At 48.3% G+C, this 16130-nt stretch overlaps 1 long non-coding RNA gene and 1 pseudogene across 1 annotated transcript; one reads left to right on the top strand and one right to left on the bottom strand.

The window, feature by feature from the left end:
• Window positions 1–987: 987 nt before the first annotated feature.
• Window positions 988–6768, bottom strand: Gm46521. The gene is made up of 2 exons (XR_001781722.2): window positions 3155–6768; window positions 988–1336 (listed from the first exon to the last, which is right to left on the bottom strand). It is a non-coding gene; the product is annotated as a predicted gene, 46521 (long non-coding RNA).
• Window positions 2417–3302, top strand: Gm8375 (predicted gene 8375; annotated as a pseudogene).
• Window positions 6769–16130: the final 9362 nt, after the last annotated feature.

The raw sequence follows: 16130 nt of genomic DNA, 5'->3' as shown, positions 1-16130 counted from the left end.
CGCCATTGTGGTTGGTGGCTTTTGTTATTATAAAACATAATTCTCTTTCATGCATGGGTAAGCACAAAGGGATTTGGAGCCAGGAAAAATTTTTTGGAAAACAGGGGCTTGGAGAGCTGGCTCAGCAAGTAAGAGCACTGGCTGCTCTTCCAGGGGACCCAAGTTCAATTCCCAGCACCCACATGGCAACTCCCAAATGTCTAAGTTACAATTACAGGGCTTCTGACACCTTCATATGCAAACATACATACAGCCAAAACACCAATGCTGGGGGCTGGTGAGATGGCTCAGTGGGTAAGAGCACCCGACTGCTCTTCCGAAGGTCCAGAGTTCAAATCCCAGCAACCACATGGTGGCTCACAACCACCTGTAACGAGATCTGACGCCCTCTTCTGGTGTGTCTGAAGACAGTACTTACATGTAATAAATAAATCTTAAAAAAAAAAAACAAACAAACAAAAAAAACACCAATGCACATAAAATAATATGTGTATATATGGAAATCCAGGACACTAGTTCCAGGATGGGCCCTCAGGGAAAGTCTCAATCTGAGGTCCCTTAGGAGGCCTCTGTGACCACGGGTCCAGAAGGCCAAGGCAGGATGCTGGGGGGGGGGGGTTGGGGAGGGGGAGGTCAGTGGGTAAAGCATTGTCCTGAGAACCTGAGCTTGAATTCCCGGAACCCATGTAAAGTCTGAGGTGGTAGCATGAGTGTTTGATGCCAATGTACCAGTGGGGAGACAAGCACAGGAAATGGGAAAAAAAACCCCTGCAAGGTCATAGGCCAGTTAGCCTGGCCTGCACAGAAGGGAAAAATAAGAGGTGTTTGTTCACCTTCAAACAAGGTAGAAGGTGAAGACCGTCATTCCAAGTTGTCCTTTGACTTCCACATAGGTGCTGTGGCGCCTGCATTCACACATGCACATGTGAACCCGCATGCATACACGCATGCACCACAAAGGTTTCAAAAGTGAACAAGACCCAGGTATGGTAGAGCACTCTTTAATCCCAGCACTCAGGAGGCAGAGGCAGGCCGATCTGTATGAGTTTGAGGTTATCAGATCTACATAGCAAATCCCAGGCCAGCCAGAGCTACACAGTGAGACCCTGTCTCAAAAACAAAACAAAACAAAACAAAACAAATAAAAGGATATTTTAAGATGAGCGCTAACGTGAGCGCTAACGCTATTGTTTCTGATGTACTCAGTACCTGCTTCCGAAGCAGATGGGGAGGCAGAAATCAAATGCAGTTTCAGTCTTCCCGGACGGACGTCACGGTCAAAGGGGAGAGCTAGATAGGTGTGCAGACCACTGCTGTAAAAATGCCTTCACAGCTTCTGCAGAAGAGCAATGTGGTTAAGTCCAGGGTGGGCGACGGGGCCGGGGCGGGGGTGGGGGGTGAGGAGACATGGGCTGAGGGTGCTCGGGGAGAAATCCAAAACTATGCAGGTGTGCTTTGGTTTGTTCTGGATCACTCTTGGGGACGAATCCTGCTAGCTGACAGCCAGGTGGTATCTGCAGGGGACTCAGGATATCTGGACCTTAGTTTTACACTTCTAAGTAGGTTGGTAGACACATGGAATCCAAACCCCTGGGAAGTGATGAGAGAGGTCAGAGATTCAAGGTCATCCTTGGCTACATACTGAGTCCAAGACTATCCCAAGCTACATAAGACCCTGCCACAAAACAACGGCAAAATGCCCAGAACTTAAAACTGACTCACATCAAATCAAGGGGAGAGGTGAGCGAGTCAGGTTAGATTACACCTGTGACTGAGGGTTCCAGCGCCAGGAGAAGGGGTAGAGCCAGCGTGAACCTTGCATGGCCTTTCCAGATCACAACCCCAATCTTGGTCCTGATTCTGATAAAAATAAAAAGCAGCTCCCTGCCAGGATCAGGCTTGTGTCTGGAAAGGACCAAGCTTGGCTTCTTTGTGAGGCCTGGATGAGTGGCCCGAGCCCTGAAGGAAATCAGACACTGGGACTTGAGTGACACCGCACTTTACCTGTGGTTGGCACTCACATGGACCAGGTACTTTAGTCCTCAACAGAGATCTGCAAGCAGAAGAACTGGCATTGCCCTAACAACATCCACAAAGGTGGACCTTTAAATTTGTTGGTTTTTTTTTTTTTTTTAAGATTTATTTATTATCTGTAAGTACACTGTAGCTGTCTTCAGACACTCCAGAAGAGGGAGTCAGATCTCTTTACAGATGGTTGTGAGCCACCATGTGGTTGCTGGGATTTGAACTCAAGACCTTCGGAAGAGCAGTCAGTGCTCTTCACTGCGGAGCCATCTCGCCAGCCCAGACCTTTACATTTGTATTGAAGGCAATGTCTTGCTGTGCAGCCTCCTGTGTAGAGGTGCAAGTGGGGGGTAGGGAGGGGTTGTGTTCAGTTACAAATGTACAGGCCGGTTCTTTTCTTTTTCAGGAGAACACCAAATGGCAGGTGACTCTGGTGCACCCTGGGCCCAGGATTAGGAGGCCTTGATGGCTTCTGCGGAGGGTTCGGCAGAGGTCTTAGGGGCCGTGGCCGTGGTCTAGGCCTCGGGGCTCGTGGAGGTAAAGCTGAAGACAAGAAGTGGATCCCTGTCGCCAAGCTGGGCCACCTGGTTTAAGGACATGAAGACCAAGTCCTTGGGGGAGATCTACCTGTTCTCCCTGCCCATCAAGGAGTCTGACTGAGATCATTGACTTTTTCCTGAGTGCATCCCTAAAGGATGAGGTTCTGAAAATCATGCCAGTGCAGAAGCAGACTCGGGCTGGCCAGCGGACCAGGTTCAAGGCTTTCGTCCCTATAGGGGACTACAATGGTCACGTTGGTCTTGGCGTTAAGTGCTCCAAGGAGGTTGCCACTGCCATCTGAGAAGCCATCACCTTGGCCAAGGTTTCCATCATCCCTGTGTGGAGAGGCTATTGGGGGAACAAGATTGGCAAGCCCCACACTGTTCCATGCAAGGCGACATGTCGCTGTGACTCTGTGCTGGTGCGTCTCATCCCTGCTCCCAGAGGCACTGGCGTTGTCTCTGCTCCTGTACCCAAGAAGTTCCTGATGATGGCCAGTATAGACGACTGCTACACTTCAGTCAAAGACTACACTGCCACCCTGGGCAACACTGCCAAGGCCACCTTTGATGCCACCTCCAAGACCTACCTGACCCCCGACCTCTGTGTTCACCAAGTCTCCTTATCAGGAATTCACTGATCATCTTGTGAAAACCCACACCAGAGTCTCTGTTCAGCTCGAGCTGTGGCTACCACAAAAGGGTTTTTATACAAGAAAAATAAATGAATTAAGTCTGTTAGAAACAAACAAGCACACAAACAAAAAACAAATGTACATGTGTTCATGTGTGTGGAGAGGTTAGAGGTCAACATCAGAAGTCTTCTTCAACTGTCCTCTATTTTGAGACAGGGCTCCTCACTGAACCCGAATCTTCCCTTTTCAGCTTGATTAGCTGACCAACCAGCCAGCCCCCAGAATCCTTCTGTCTGCCTCCCTGCACGGGGCTCACAAGTGCGCCCTATTGTACGGGCATCTTACATGGATACCGAGGTTCCAAACTCAGGTCCTCCGTGTGTCAGACACCTTCCCAACTGAACCATCTCCCTAGCGCCAACCTCAAACTCCTGCACTTCCTGCCTCAGCCACCCCAATGCTGGAACTACTACGGCACTGGCAGTAAGCTGAATGGTGGAAGTAGATTCTGAACTCAGGTCTGAATTCTCCACAGGGGGCCGGGGGCGTTGCTGGGGACACTAAAATCTAACTCTGAAGAGACAAGCGAACTGGGAAGGGACAATCAGAAAATTGGACAGAGAGGCTAGAGGATAGACAGAGGGCATAGTCACAAAGGGAGGCGTGGTCTCCAGGGTCACGGTCTCCAAGGAAGAACTGCATGTGATCACAAAGCCCCTTGAGCTTGATGCTGTACTCCGCACTAGGAGCTCTCTGTGGCTAGCTGGCACAGCGAGAACCAGGGCAGAAACCTGGAGGCTGGAGAATGAAAGGCGAGTCCTGGAGGCCTGGGAGATTCTACTGAGAAGTAAAAGGGAGGATGACGGGAAGAAGAAGGGGACAAAAGCCAGCCGTTTGTGCTGTGCCCAGATGGTCTTGGCTTGGGGCCACTTGTTTTGGCCTGCTGTGGAGAGGGGCAAGAGAACCCATTTTTGGAGGGAATTTGAAGAAGCTGGAACGAGGGAGCTTTATGTGGCACAGAGGGGACAAGGAGATTGAAAGAGCGGTCAGGTACGCCTTCCTGGAAGGGTAGCCCCTGCTCCAGCGGGTGACAGAAGTGTGTGATTTGTGCCACACGTTCTTTTACTTTGCCCAGTAGGTTGTCTTAGAAAGTCGAGCCCCTCTGTAAATGCTAGTCCACCTAAAACAGTGGGAAATAAATTTGGAAACTGTTTCTGAGTGACAAGAGAGAGCACTGAGTCCAGCCTGCTTCCCCCACCCCTCCCAGGGGACAACCCAGGCTGGTGGAGGAAATGGTTATAACCAGAGCAGTGAAGCTCTGGAGAGCAAGCCAGCCTAGGACCCAGTTAGCACTGTCCCAGAGCCATGTGCTAGATGCAGGGTCCGCAGGCAGGAGGGAGACATGTAAATCTCTGCTGCCTATTGCACAGCCATGTTGGGACAAGCCGATGGAAGACGAGCCTGTGGTTTCTCTGCATAACAGCTCTGGGCTGTCCTGGAACTTGCTTTATAGACCAGGCTGGCCTTGAACTCACAGAGAGTTCTACCTGCCTCTGCTTCCCAAATGCTGGGCTTAAAGTTATACTCCATCACGGTCAGTGGCAGATGGTTTTCTTATCCCCTCTCCATCCCCTCTGCTCCTGAGAGCACTGGGTATCTGTGCACTGTGTACGTATTTTATAGATGAGGCCTTACCATGCTGCCTCCTCAAAGGACAAAGTGGACACCCAGATGCCGGGATGCCCCAAGACTGCCACTTATAACGCAAAAAGATTGGTAAAACAACAGGGATAATCTGAGACAGTGTTCGAGGTTCATAAAGTCACTAGAGGGTCTGGCAGCCTTGGCCTCTGACACCGTTGACTCCTGGTTCACCAAAAGCAGCTTGTCGCTCTTGCTTCCCTCCAAGGGTTTGTTTGTTTGTTTGTTTGTTTGGAGACAAGGTCTCGTACAGTAGCCTTGGCTGTCCTGAAACTTGTTCTGTAGACCAGGCTGGCCTTGAACCCAGAGACCCACCTGCCTCTGACAGTGCGGGCTTGTGTGTTTCTTTAAGGTATTTGTTCAGCAGAAAAGGGGTTTGCTGTTCTAACTATGCACGCATGGAGAGCCCACACAAATGCCTTTCTCTCTCTCTCTCTCTCTCTCTCTCTCTCTCTCTCTCTGACTCTCTGAACCGGGACCTTGCTATGAAACCTAGACTGCCCTTCCCCAGCTGGCCCCAAATGCTCAGGAATCCTCCTTCCTTGGGAGGAGAGTGGCTGCCCTAGGCTTGCCTGTGCTGCATACAGTCTCTTTAGGGACCAGCCCAGAGGAGTAGATGGTAGCATGCAAGGGAGAGTGAGCAGCCCTGGGTGCTTCATGCCAGAGCTCAGTGACACCAAGAAGAGCTCACACCTGAACACAGATGGATACCCTCCATTGCTGAGTGTGTTCAAAGGTTGGCCACTTCCTAGAAAGTTCTGATACTTTCTTATCTACGGAAAAGGAGAACAGACAAATCCTTTCTTCCTCCCTCTTCATTCTGCGTTATTTCTTAGGCTTCATTTTGTTTGACTTTCATAGAGTTCTGTGATTTTTCTTTTTTTTGGTGGAGGATGTATCTTTATTATCTTAAAATTATATGTGTATGGACAGATAGTGTAAACATAAGTGAATGTGGTTTTGAGGTCACATCTGATCCCCAGGATTTAGTGTTGAGAGCCAAATTCAGGTCCTCAGAGAGCAATGCACAGTCCGTCTGCCTGACTCTTTCCCTCCCCTCGCCCACCCCCCTTTCTTGGTTTTCAAGACAGGGTTTCTCCGTGTAGCCCTGGTTGTCCTGAACATCACTCTGTAGACCAGGCTGGCCTTGAACTCAGAGATCTGCCTGCCTCTGCCTCCCTGAGTGCTGGGATTTGAGGTGTGCATCACCATGCCCAGTTTTGTTTTGTTTTTTGTCTTTTTATGTCAGTATCCACCTTGTCTTTGAAAATCTAGGCTGCGTTTAGGAAAAAAATGATATCTGTCAAAAGATGAATAATGCAGATTGTTCACTGCAGTGAATGTAACTAAAATACACTCAGAGGGGCAGAGAAATAGTGCAGTGGTTAAAAGCACTGACTGACTGCCCTGCAAGAGGACAAGGGGTCATCAGCACAATCAACTCCAGTTCCAGAGTATTCATCGCCCTCTTCTGGCCTCCATAGGTACTGCATACATGTGGTACACAGATATACATGCCTGCAAAACACCTATGCACATAAATCTTTTAAAATATATAGTTAAATTTTCATACATATAAATGCTTTCATAAAACCATAATATGGGTCCAGGCAATGGTGGCTCACACCTTTAATCTCAGCACTAAAGAGGCAGAGGGAGGCAGATCTCTGTGAGTTAAAAGGCCAGCCTGGTCTACATAGTAAGTTCCAGGACAGGCAGGGATACATAGAGAAACCCTGTCTCAAAAAAACCAAACCAAACAAAACCATATCTATAACTGAGGTGTTATATTACGCTTGTTTGTTTATTGCATACATGTGCTGCATGTGCGCCTACAGGAGTCAGTTCTCTCCATCCAGCATCTGGATGCAAGGGATGAAACTCAGGATGTCCGGCTTGGCGGGGCATGTGTTCATTCATCCAACTACCTCATCGGCACCCTGGCTATAGATGTTTGTATGAACTGCTTTGAGTCCTCTGTAGCACAACGAAGAATGAAGGGGGAGAGAGCTGGCAGGTGGGTGCCTTAGGCCTCGCTGACCACCAGGGGGCAGTGCAGCCCAGCTGGAAGGGACCCAGTTGGGTTAGTGTGCTCTGTCGTTGACCTCAGAAAACTGGTAACCAGTCCACCCAATTCAGCGCGCCCAGGCTCCCTCAGAGCTACTCAAGGTCATCTGGGCAGCACCTGGCAGCCCATTCCCCCTTTCTGGTTTTGGTTTGTTTGTTTGTTTGTTTTTTGAGGCGGGGGTCTCCCTATGTAGCCCTGACTAGCCTGAAACTTAGAGATCAGACCGGTCTCTCTGCCTTCTGGGTGCTGGGATGAACGGCAGGCACCGACACACCTTGCTTTTTGTTTTGTTTTGAGACAATGATACACTCTGTATGTAGCCAGCAGTGGTCTTGAACTGGGCTCTCCTGCATCTGCTTCTCTTGCCCATATTTCTAGTTCCTTCTAGGGCAGTGGTTCTCAACCTCCCTAACTCTATAACATCTGTGTTTTCTAATGGTCTTAAACTGTCTCTGTGAAAGGATCGTAAAGCAGCTTCAAAGGGGTCGGACCCACAGGTTGGGAACATCTGCTCTAGGGCATCTTAGCACACACACACACACACACACACACACACACACACACACACACCAGCTCTAAGTGGAAAGGGATATTCTGTGTCTAGGGACACAGTTGGTTGTCATGCTTTTGGGGAGGGTATTGCACTGGCATCTAGCTGTCAGAGGCTAGGATACTACTAATAACTTGCCACCTGTGTCACGGCTCCATGACCAAGAGTGAGCTTGACCCAGAATGACAGTAATGCCAAGATCAAGAACCCAGGCTCTCAGGGAGACTGGGTCCAATCAGGTGGCTCAGGCTGGCCTCAAACTTGCCGTGGGGCTGAGGATGAGCTTGAATTCCTGTTCCTTCCCCTCCATCTTCCGACTGCTCAGATTCCATGCGTGAACCATCATGCCTGGTTCCAGCAGCCTGGAAGATCAAACCCAAGATTTCCTGCATACCAATCAAATGCTCTAACAATGATGCCTTAGCTCCAGCCCTCCTTCATTTTCCTTCTCTTCCTCCCTCCCTCTTTCTTTTTAAATTTATTAATTTTTAATGTGTTGGTGTTGCTTGCATGAGAGTAGGCAATACCCTAGAACTGGAGTTATAGACAGCTGTGAATTGCTATGTGGGTGGTGGGGAATTGAACTCTGGTCCTCCGGAAGAGCAGCTGGTGCTCTTAACCAGTGAGCCATCTCCCCAGTACCCCCTCTTCTTTCTTTCTTTCCTTCCTTCCTTTCTTTCTCACTAGGTAGCCCAGCTGGTGGTGGTCTCAAGATGACTCTCCGGCTTCAGACTCTCAATGGCTAAGGTTCCAAGCGTATGCCACCATGCCCAGCTTTCAGGGTGGGTCTCACAGTCTGCAGCCAGACTGGATGCAGCAATAAGTTGAACCAAGACAGAGTAAAGGAAGTTAAGTGGAACCTGTGGGTGTCAGACCAAAAGGTCACACTGTCCTGTCGTGAGGGTGATGTGCCCAACTACGCTAGGGTAAGAACTTTTTTGAGGGGGTTGCCCCAAGCACAAAGAATCCACAACCTTTTAAAAATGTCACAGAGTCCAGTTGCCCACTTCAGTACCGGCGTCTTTATCAACCCAGCTGGGGGATGGAGGGAGGTGGCGTTCATTCTTCCCAAACCTGCCAACTGATGTTGAGCCTAAAGTTCTATTAATAGAAAGCGCCTTAGTCAGGGTTACTATGTTGCAGGGTTGCTGTAATGATGAAAGCCATTATCAACGGCAAGTTGGAGAGAAGAAGGTTTATTGGGCTTCCATATGGTGTAGTCCATTATTGAAGGACAGGAACTCAAACAAGGCAGGAACCTGGAGGCCAGAACTGATCTACATTCCATGAAGGAGTGCTGGCTTGCTCCACATGGCTTGCTAGGCCTGCTTTCTTATAGAATTCAAGACCACCAGCCTAAGGATGCTCCCATACAATCACTAAGAAAATTCCCGGCAGGCTTGCCTACAGCCTGATTTCTGAAGGTATTTTCTCAATTGAGGTTTCCTTCTCTCTAATGACTCTAGCTTGTGTTACGTTTGACACAGAACAAACCAGCACAGAGGGACACTGTGCTGGTCCACAGATGGACAGTCCACAGATGGACTGGTCAGGAGATGCAGGGGACCTGGGCCTGGTGGGACAGCCTGCAATCCCAGCCACTCAGGAACCTGAGGCAGGAGGATCACAACTTTAGGGCCAGCCTACAATACATAAATAGACTCTTGTCCCAAAAATAAAGAAGTGAGTCAGGCATTGGTGCTGCACATGCCCGACTAATCCCAGCACTCAAGAGGCAGAGACAGGGGGATCTCTGTGAGTTCCAGACCAGCCAGGGCTGGACATGGTGAGACCCTGTCCCAAAATAGCAAAGCATGGTGGTACATGCCCTTAATCCCAGCATGAGGGAGGTAGAACCAACTCTGAATTCCAGGTCAGACAGAGTTACATGCTGAGTCCCTTTCTAAAATAAAATAAAATAACCAACTAATTCAATTGCACTAATTTTTTTTTTAAAGAAGGCCAAGGGTGTGGCTCAGTGGTAGATGACCTGCTTACCATGTATGAGGCCCTGGCTCACTCCTCAGTACTGAGAAAGGAGGAGAGAGTGAGGAGAAAGGTTGGTCAAGGATGGTGATTAGTGGCTATTCAATTGGCTGATGGACAGTTGAGTAGAAGAGGACCTGGCTATGTCTCTTGTGACCTTCCAAAAGGCTCGGGTCCTGGGGAGCATGCTCAGTTTTCAGAAAGACAGGCTTCCAGGCAAGCCATGTTGGGATCAATCAAATGAGACTTATAACCCTTAAGGGCTACCATTTTGTTTTCAGACTCCATTTTGATCATCAGATGAAATGATTTTCCTGGGCTCTAGGGGAGCTTTCCAGATGGCTAGCCAACTTTCTCCTTATCCTTATTTTGTTCCCCAAAACATAACCATGAGAGAAAAAAAAAAAGATTGATTGATGAAAAATTGTAACTGTATCTTAGGACAGATGTGCATGGGCCTTGTGATTTTTCTGTTTATATGTTTACTAAGATGAACATTTGGGGTTGCAGTCAGCTTCTGAGTCTGTGCTGCTGTCCCTGACTGGTCAGTTTTTGCTGCCTAATTCAAATATAGATCTTGCTTTGTGTGGACTCTTTTGGGTCTGCTTGGGTTGTTTTGGGTTTTGGGACCCTAACAACCAGAAGTTACTGTTATGAGAAAAGGCTTTGCTGGTCAGTGGTGATGCATACCCTTAATCTCAACACCCAGGAGGCAGAGGCAGGCTGATCTCTGTGAGTTCAAGGCCAGCCTAATCTACAAGGTGAGTTCCAGGACAGCCAGGGCTACACAGAGAAATCCTGTCTTGAAAAACAAAAACAAAAACAAAAGGGCTTTCTTCCTAAGTGATATTTAGCATAAGTGTCAAGTCTAAGCCATTGCAGACTGGGGACCACTGATGTTGTGGGCAAGAGGCATTCCAGGAGAGAGATGTGACCTATTGAAGACCTATTAACCTCATTGGCAAGTAGGCTTAAAAAAAAAAAAAAAAAAAAAGCCGGGCGTGGTGGCGCACGCCTTTAATCCCAGCACTTGGAAGGCAGAGGCAGGCGGATTTCTGAGTTCGAGGCCAGCCTGGTCTACAAAGTGAGTTCCAGGACAGCCAGGGCTACACAGAGAAACCCTGTCTCGAAAAACCAAAAAAAAAAAAAAAAAAAAAAATTTATGTATACGAGTACACCATAGCTAGCTGTCTTCAGACACACCAGAAGAGGGCACTGGATCCCATTACAGGTGGTTGTGAGCCTCCATGTGGTTGCTGGGAGTTGAACTTATTACCTTTGAAAGAGCAGTCAGCGTTCTTAATCGATGTGCCAAGTAGGTTTTGTGTAACAGAACCTCAGCCTCAAGGCTGGTTAGAACATTCTGGAAACAAGAGTATTAGGGGATTTGTCCCGGGACTGGGCTGGAGACAGTCCCTCCTCCTTTGCTTGGGGATTCATTCCTCAGACAGCTATTGAAGTATACCAGGAGCTGTTTGTCCTCAAGTGTAGGAGACAGGCACAGAAAAGAGGCCAAGTAGAAAGGCCAATGTAGATATAGTACTGGAGACGTCGTGGAAGCCCAGAGCCTCAGCCTAGCCTGTGGTTCAGGAAGGCATAGCAGAGACAATTAACCTTGCGAAGTCTGAAGAACCTGCCACTGTGTGGCGCCTTAGAGAGCCAGAATTACGCGTAAAATGAAGACACAAAAGTTCTGGGCCATGAAGATGGCACTCGGGAACTTACCATGGAATGGCCTCCTTAGATGACTTGAAATGCCCTGGGTGGTGCCCAGGAGAAAATTCAACAGAAAAACTTGTTTCAAAAGAACAGAAAGCCCCAGGGGTACCGGTGATAAGGGGTGTCACCTGGGCAGACTGGCAGGGTTTTTTTGTTTTTTGTTTTTTTCATATGTATGCATATGGTGTGTGTGCATATGCAGATTAGAGGTTAGCTGGGGAGTGGTGGCACAAGCCTTTAATCCCAGCAGAGGATAGGTGGATTTCTGAGTTCAAGGCCAGCCTGGTCTACAAAGTGAGTTTCAGGACAGCCAGGGCTACACAAAGAAACCCTGTCTCAAAAAAAAAAAAAAAAAAAAAGAGAGAGACAGAGAGAGAGATTAAAGGTTGATGCAGGGTCTTTCAAACCATATTTCTTGAGGCAGGTTTCCCACCGGACCCCAGAGCTTTCTGATTTACCTAGTCTAGCTCACTTGCTTCGGGGAATTCCTGTCTCCACTTCCTGAGGCTTACAGGTTGACCACCACACCTGCCTGGCATTTACATGAATACTGGGGATTTGAACTCTGGTCTTCGTGCTTGTACAACAAGTACTTTCTCTACTGGGTCCTCTCCCCACCCCCACCAGTGAGCTTTGAGCCCTGCCCCACTTCTTCTGCTTTCCCCAGTTAAAAGAGGGAACTCTGCATAACTTATGTAAATTTGATTTAAATGTGATTTTTGGCTACTGGGCTGGAGTGGTGCACATCTTTAGTGATCTCAGGACTCAGGAGGCAAAGGCAGGTAGATCTGTAAGTTTGAGGCCAGCCTGGTCTAAAGAGAAACCTGTCTCAATAGACAGACAAAAAGTTTCAAAAATTAAATAATGTGTGCCAAGCATGGTGGTGTAGATGTGAGTGTGTGTGAATGTGTGTGTGTGTGTGTGTGTGTGTGTGTGTGTGTGAGTGTGGGGGTGGGGATAGGGAGGTGTACTGTTGGTATTGGTGTTGTCTTAGTATTTACCCCTGGTTGTCTCGGAACTCAATGTGTAGGCTAAACTGGCCTTGAATTCACAGAGATCTGACTGCTTTTCTCTCTGCCTCCTGAGTGCTGGGATTAAAGGTGTGTAATACCGTATCTGAGTGTTTCTTTTTTCTTTGTAGGTTTTTTGTTTGGTTATTTTTGGGGTTTTGTTTTGTTTTTGTTTTAGACTGGGTCACATGCAGTCCAAGCTGGCCTCATACTCCTGGGTTGTTGAGTCATATCTGTCCCAGGCACATAAAAGCCATTCCAAAACATTCCAAAAGAGTAGCTACTGTTTGTGTGTGTGTGTACCTCAGGATACCTCCCCATATCCAGCTGATGGCACTGGATAAATGAGTGGTCAAGACCAGGATGGAGAGGACAGGGAAGTAATCTCAGATGGAAGCTGAGTTCCACACTGGCCCTGCCGAGTCTCAGGAGACCTCGATGCCTTGGGACCCTTGCAACAGGCAGCTGACCAGGGAGCTGGGCGCTGAGTAGGGAGGGCTCCCTGGAGAGGTGCAACCAGCCCTACTTTGTTGGGGATTGAGATCCACAGGCAGAGCAGACAGATTTCTAGGAAGATAAGAAGGTCAGCAGGACAATGAAGAAGCGGGAAGAGGCAAAGAAAAACAGATGAGTCACAGGGGCGAAGGGAAGAAGCCCAGGGAGGAAATGCATGACCCGTGTGTCACGTATACCACATCGAAGGAGGGGGAGGGGCACAGGGGATTTTTAAACCTCCACCAAGCTCAGACTCTGCTGCCAGGCGCATGCGCGCGCGCACACACAACTGCCCACCGCAGCTGGAGACCTGTAATACACACACCCCATCTGACAGATGAGCATCCAGGAGCCGGACGTGAGCAAGGGAGGGCTGCTAGGTGCTGAGGAGACCGGACATAGACAGCTGAGGTGCCAAGGGTGACATCTTGTCCTCATTTCTTTCAGAAAACTATCTGTTCTCTTCCTTGACTAGTAAAGGCTCAACTCTGACTTTCCTAAGCGTCTAAACTGATCTGAGATTCCACCCAAGTCATCCAGATCTGCTCAGGATGGTCAACAGACCTAACGGAAGCCAACAAGATCCAAGCCCAAGAGTTTATTTTGTTTGGGGGTTTTGGTTTTTCAAGACAAGGTTTCTCCGTGTAGTCCTAGCTGTCCTGAAACTCTGACAAGCAGGCTGGCCTCAAACTCAGAAATCCACCTGCCTCTGCCTCTCAGGTGCTGGGATTAAAGGTGTGCATCACCATGCCTGGCTCAGAAAATTTTTAAAGATTTTCATTTGTATTGATTTTTCAAAACAGGGTTTCTCCTGTAGTACTTGCTATCCTGGAACTCTCTGTAGACCAGGTTGGCTTCAAACTCAGGTCCCAAGAGATGCTCCTGCCTCTGACTCCTGAGAGCTGGGATTAAAGGCACACATCACCATCACCTAGCCAAGATTTGTCTTTCTTAATCTTATGAGTATTTTGTCTGTGTCTAAGTAAGGACACTGCAAACTTGTACTGGTGCCCACAGAGACCAGAAGAGAGCTCTAGGTCCCCTGAAACTGGAGTTACACATGGCTGTGGTAACTTGTGGGTGCTGGATATCAAACTCATGTCCCCTTAGAAAGCAACCCTTGTTAAGCTCTGAGCAGTCTCTCCAGGCCCACTAGCTTTACTTTGAGAAAGATCTAGTAAGTAACAAAATCTTGGCTAACCTGGAACTCTGTATGTAGACCAGGATGGCCTCAAACTTATAACAGTGTTCCTACCTCTATCTCTCAAATGCTGAGATTATGGAAGCACACCACCGTGCCCAGCTCAAGCACAAGACTGTGTGCCTGCACAGATGTGCACACAAGCAGATGTGCACTGGTTCACATGTGCATGTAGAGGCTAAGGTCCATGTCCAGTGTCATCTTTAGTCACTTCTCTACCTTGTTTTTAATTTTTTTTATGTATATGAGTACACTGTCGCTGTCTTCAGACACACCAGAAAAGGCATCAGATCCCATTACAGACGGTTGTTAGCCACGTGGTTGCTGGGAATTGAACTCAGGACCTCTGGAAGAGCAGTCAGTGCTCTTAACTACTGAGCCATCTCTCCAGCCCTCCACCTTATTTATTTATTCATATTTGAGACAGGGTGTCTCACTGAAGCTGGAGTTCACCCATTAGCTCGACTGCCTGGCCAGCAAACTCCAGGAACCCGTCTGCCTTCCCAGTCCTAGGGATGCTAGATATGTGCCACTGAGCCTAGCTTGTTTGTTTCTGTGGCCCTGATCCCTGGACTCCAGGTACTTTACCAACCAAGCCATCTTCCAAGTCTCCAGGCGCAGGGCTGTTAGGGAAAAGAACCTGTTCCTTCTGTCTGAAGAAAAGAGAAAGTGAAGCTGGGAGCTGTTGCAACCATCTCAGAAGCTCGAAGACTAACGGTACAGGGACAGCTCGCAAAGTCGAGGCCAGTGAGCTATGGAGCCGGATGGCATTGCACTGACAAATGGCCGGTACGTCAAGCTGCGAGGTCACCAACACCACCTGACGCTTGACTGTCAGCAAGCCAGCAAGTTCCTTCTCTGCCTTGGTAGTTTGGGTTGGTTTTCTTGTCATTAAAAACAAATGTATCAGTTGCTTACAAGTCTGATGGAACTCAGTCTCATTAAAGCACCTCAAAGCTTTTCAAAGAGAGTTCTAGGACAGCCAGGACCACCAAGTAAGATCCTGTCTCAAAGAAACCTTATTTTTACATATATATATATATACATACATATATATATGTGTGTGTGTGTGTCTATATATATATATACCATATATATATGGGTGCAGAAGGGGCTATCAGGTCCCATGGAGCTAGAGTTACAAGTGTTTGTAAGTTGCCTGATGTGGGTGCTAGGGACCAAACTCTGGCCTGTGATCAAGACCAGCAAGTGTTCTTAACCACCGAGCCATCTCTCCAGACCTAGAATTTATTTTTACACTTAGTTATGTATATGTGTGTCTGTGTGGGGGTTTGTAGACATGAAGAATCCCTTAGGAAGCCTTGGATCCCACAGAGCTGTTCACACCCATTTGAGAATAATACACATTCTCTATCAACAAGCCATGTCTCAGTCCCTTGGCAGTAGGGTTTTAATGGGGGGTCTGACAGATGTCCCTGCTGGATGAAGGTTTACAGATCATTAATTCTCTCTATGGACTAAAGCACTGTATCACCTCCATTTTTAGAGGCCAGAGACGATCAGGCAAAGGACACACCCTGACCTGGGGTCGTCATGGAGCCTGCTGGTACCCACACCTGCCTAGACAGCCAGTGAGGAAGGCACAGCAAGCAGGGCTTGCCGAGATGTGGTATAGATACCTGCACTGCAGCCCTCAACTCAGCGAATCAGCGTTTGCACTTCCCTGTGTGTGTGTTCCTGCATGACTGTCAGCCTCTGAACTGCAGACGCTGTCCTGTGTCCCTTGCCCTGGGCCCATGCCTGGCTTGGTTAGCAGCTTTAGGTGTCCTCCTCTTTGTCTCTCCCTGTCTTCCTCCTCAGTCTGCAGGAAGTGCAGTTCCGCGGTGGCATTAACCTCTGACCACATGTGAACTGGAATTTACCACACGCCACACCAACATCTAAGGTGAGCGTGGTCTATGTTTTCCTTTCCACATTCATCTCATCGTGGGCATGATGGAGAAAGAGATTCTTCAGCCAAGAACTTGGCTGAAATTGCTTATTTAATAAGTCATACCTGAAAAGATGTACTATTTGTAGCTATTGAGGATAATATGATGACAAGCCCCAACACAAGCTAGAATCCGGAAAAATTTAGCAGTGAGTGAGTCGCTGTCGCCCTCTTCTGGCCATGCCAGGGTGTCTTCATCTTCACTTGCTGGGTTTTTCAGAACTCACCTTCCCCCCTCCCCCACCCACCT

Source organism: Mus musculus, chromosome 15 (genome assembly GCF_000001635.26).
Source record: "Mus musculus strain C57BL/6J chromosome 15, GRCm38.p6 C57BL/6J".
NCBI lineage: Eukaryota > Metazoa > Chordata > Mammalia > Rodentia > Muridae > Mus > Mus musculus.
Note: the sequence above shows the minus strand (reverse complement) of the source record. Positions and strands in the feature narration are given on the sequence as shown.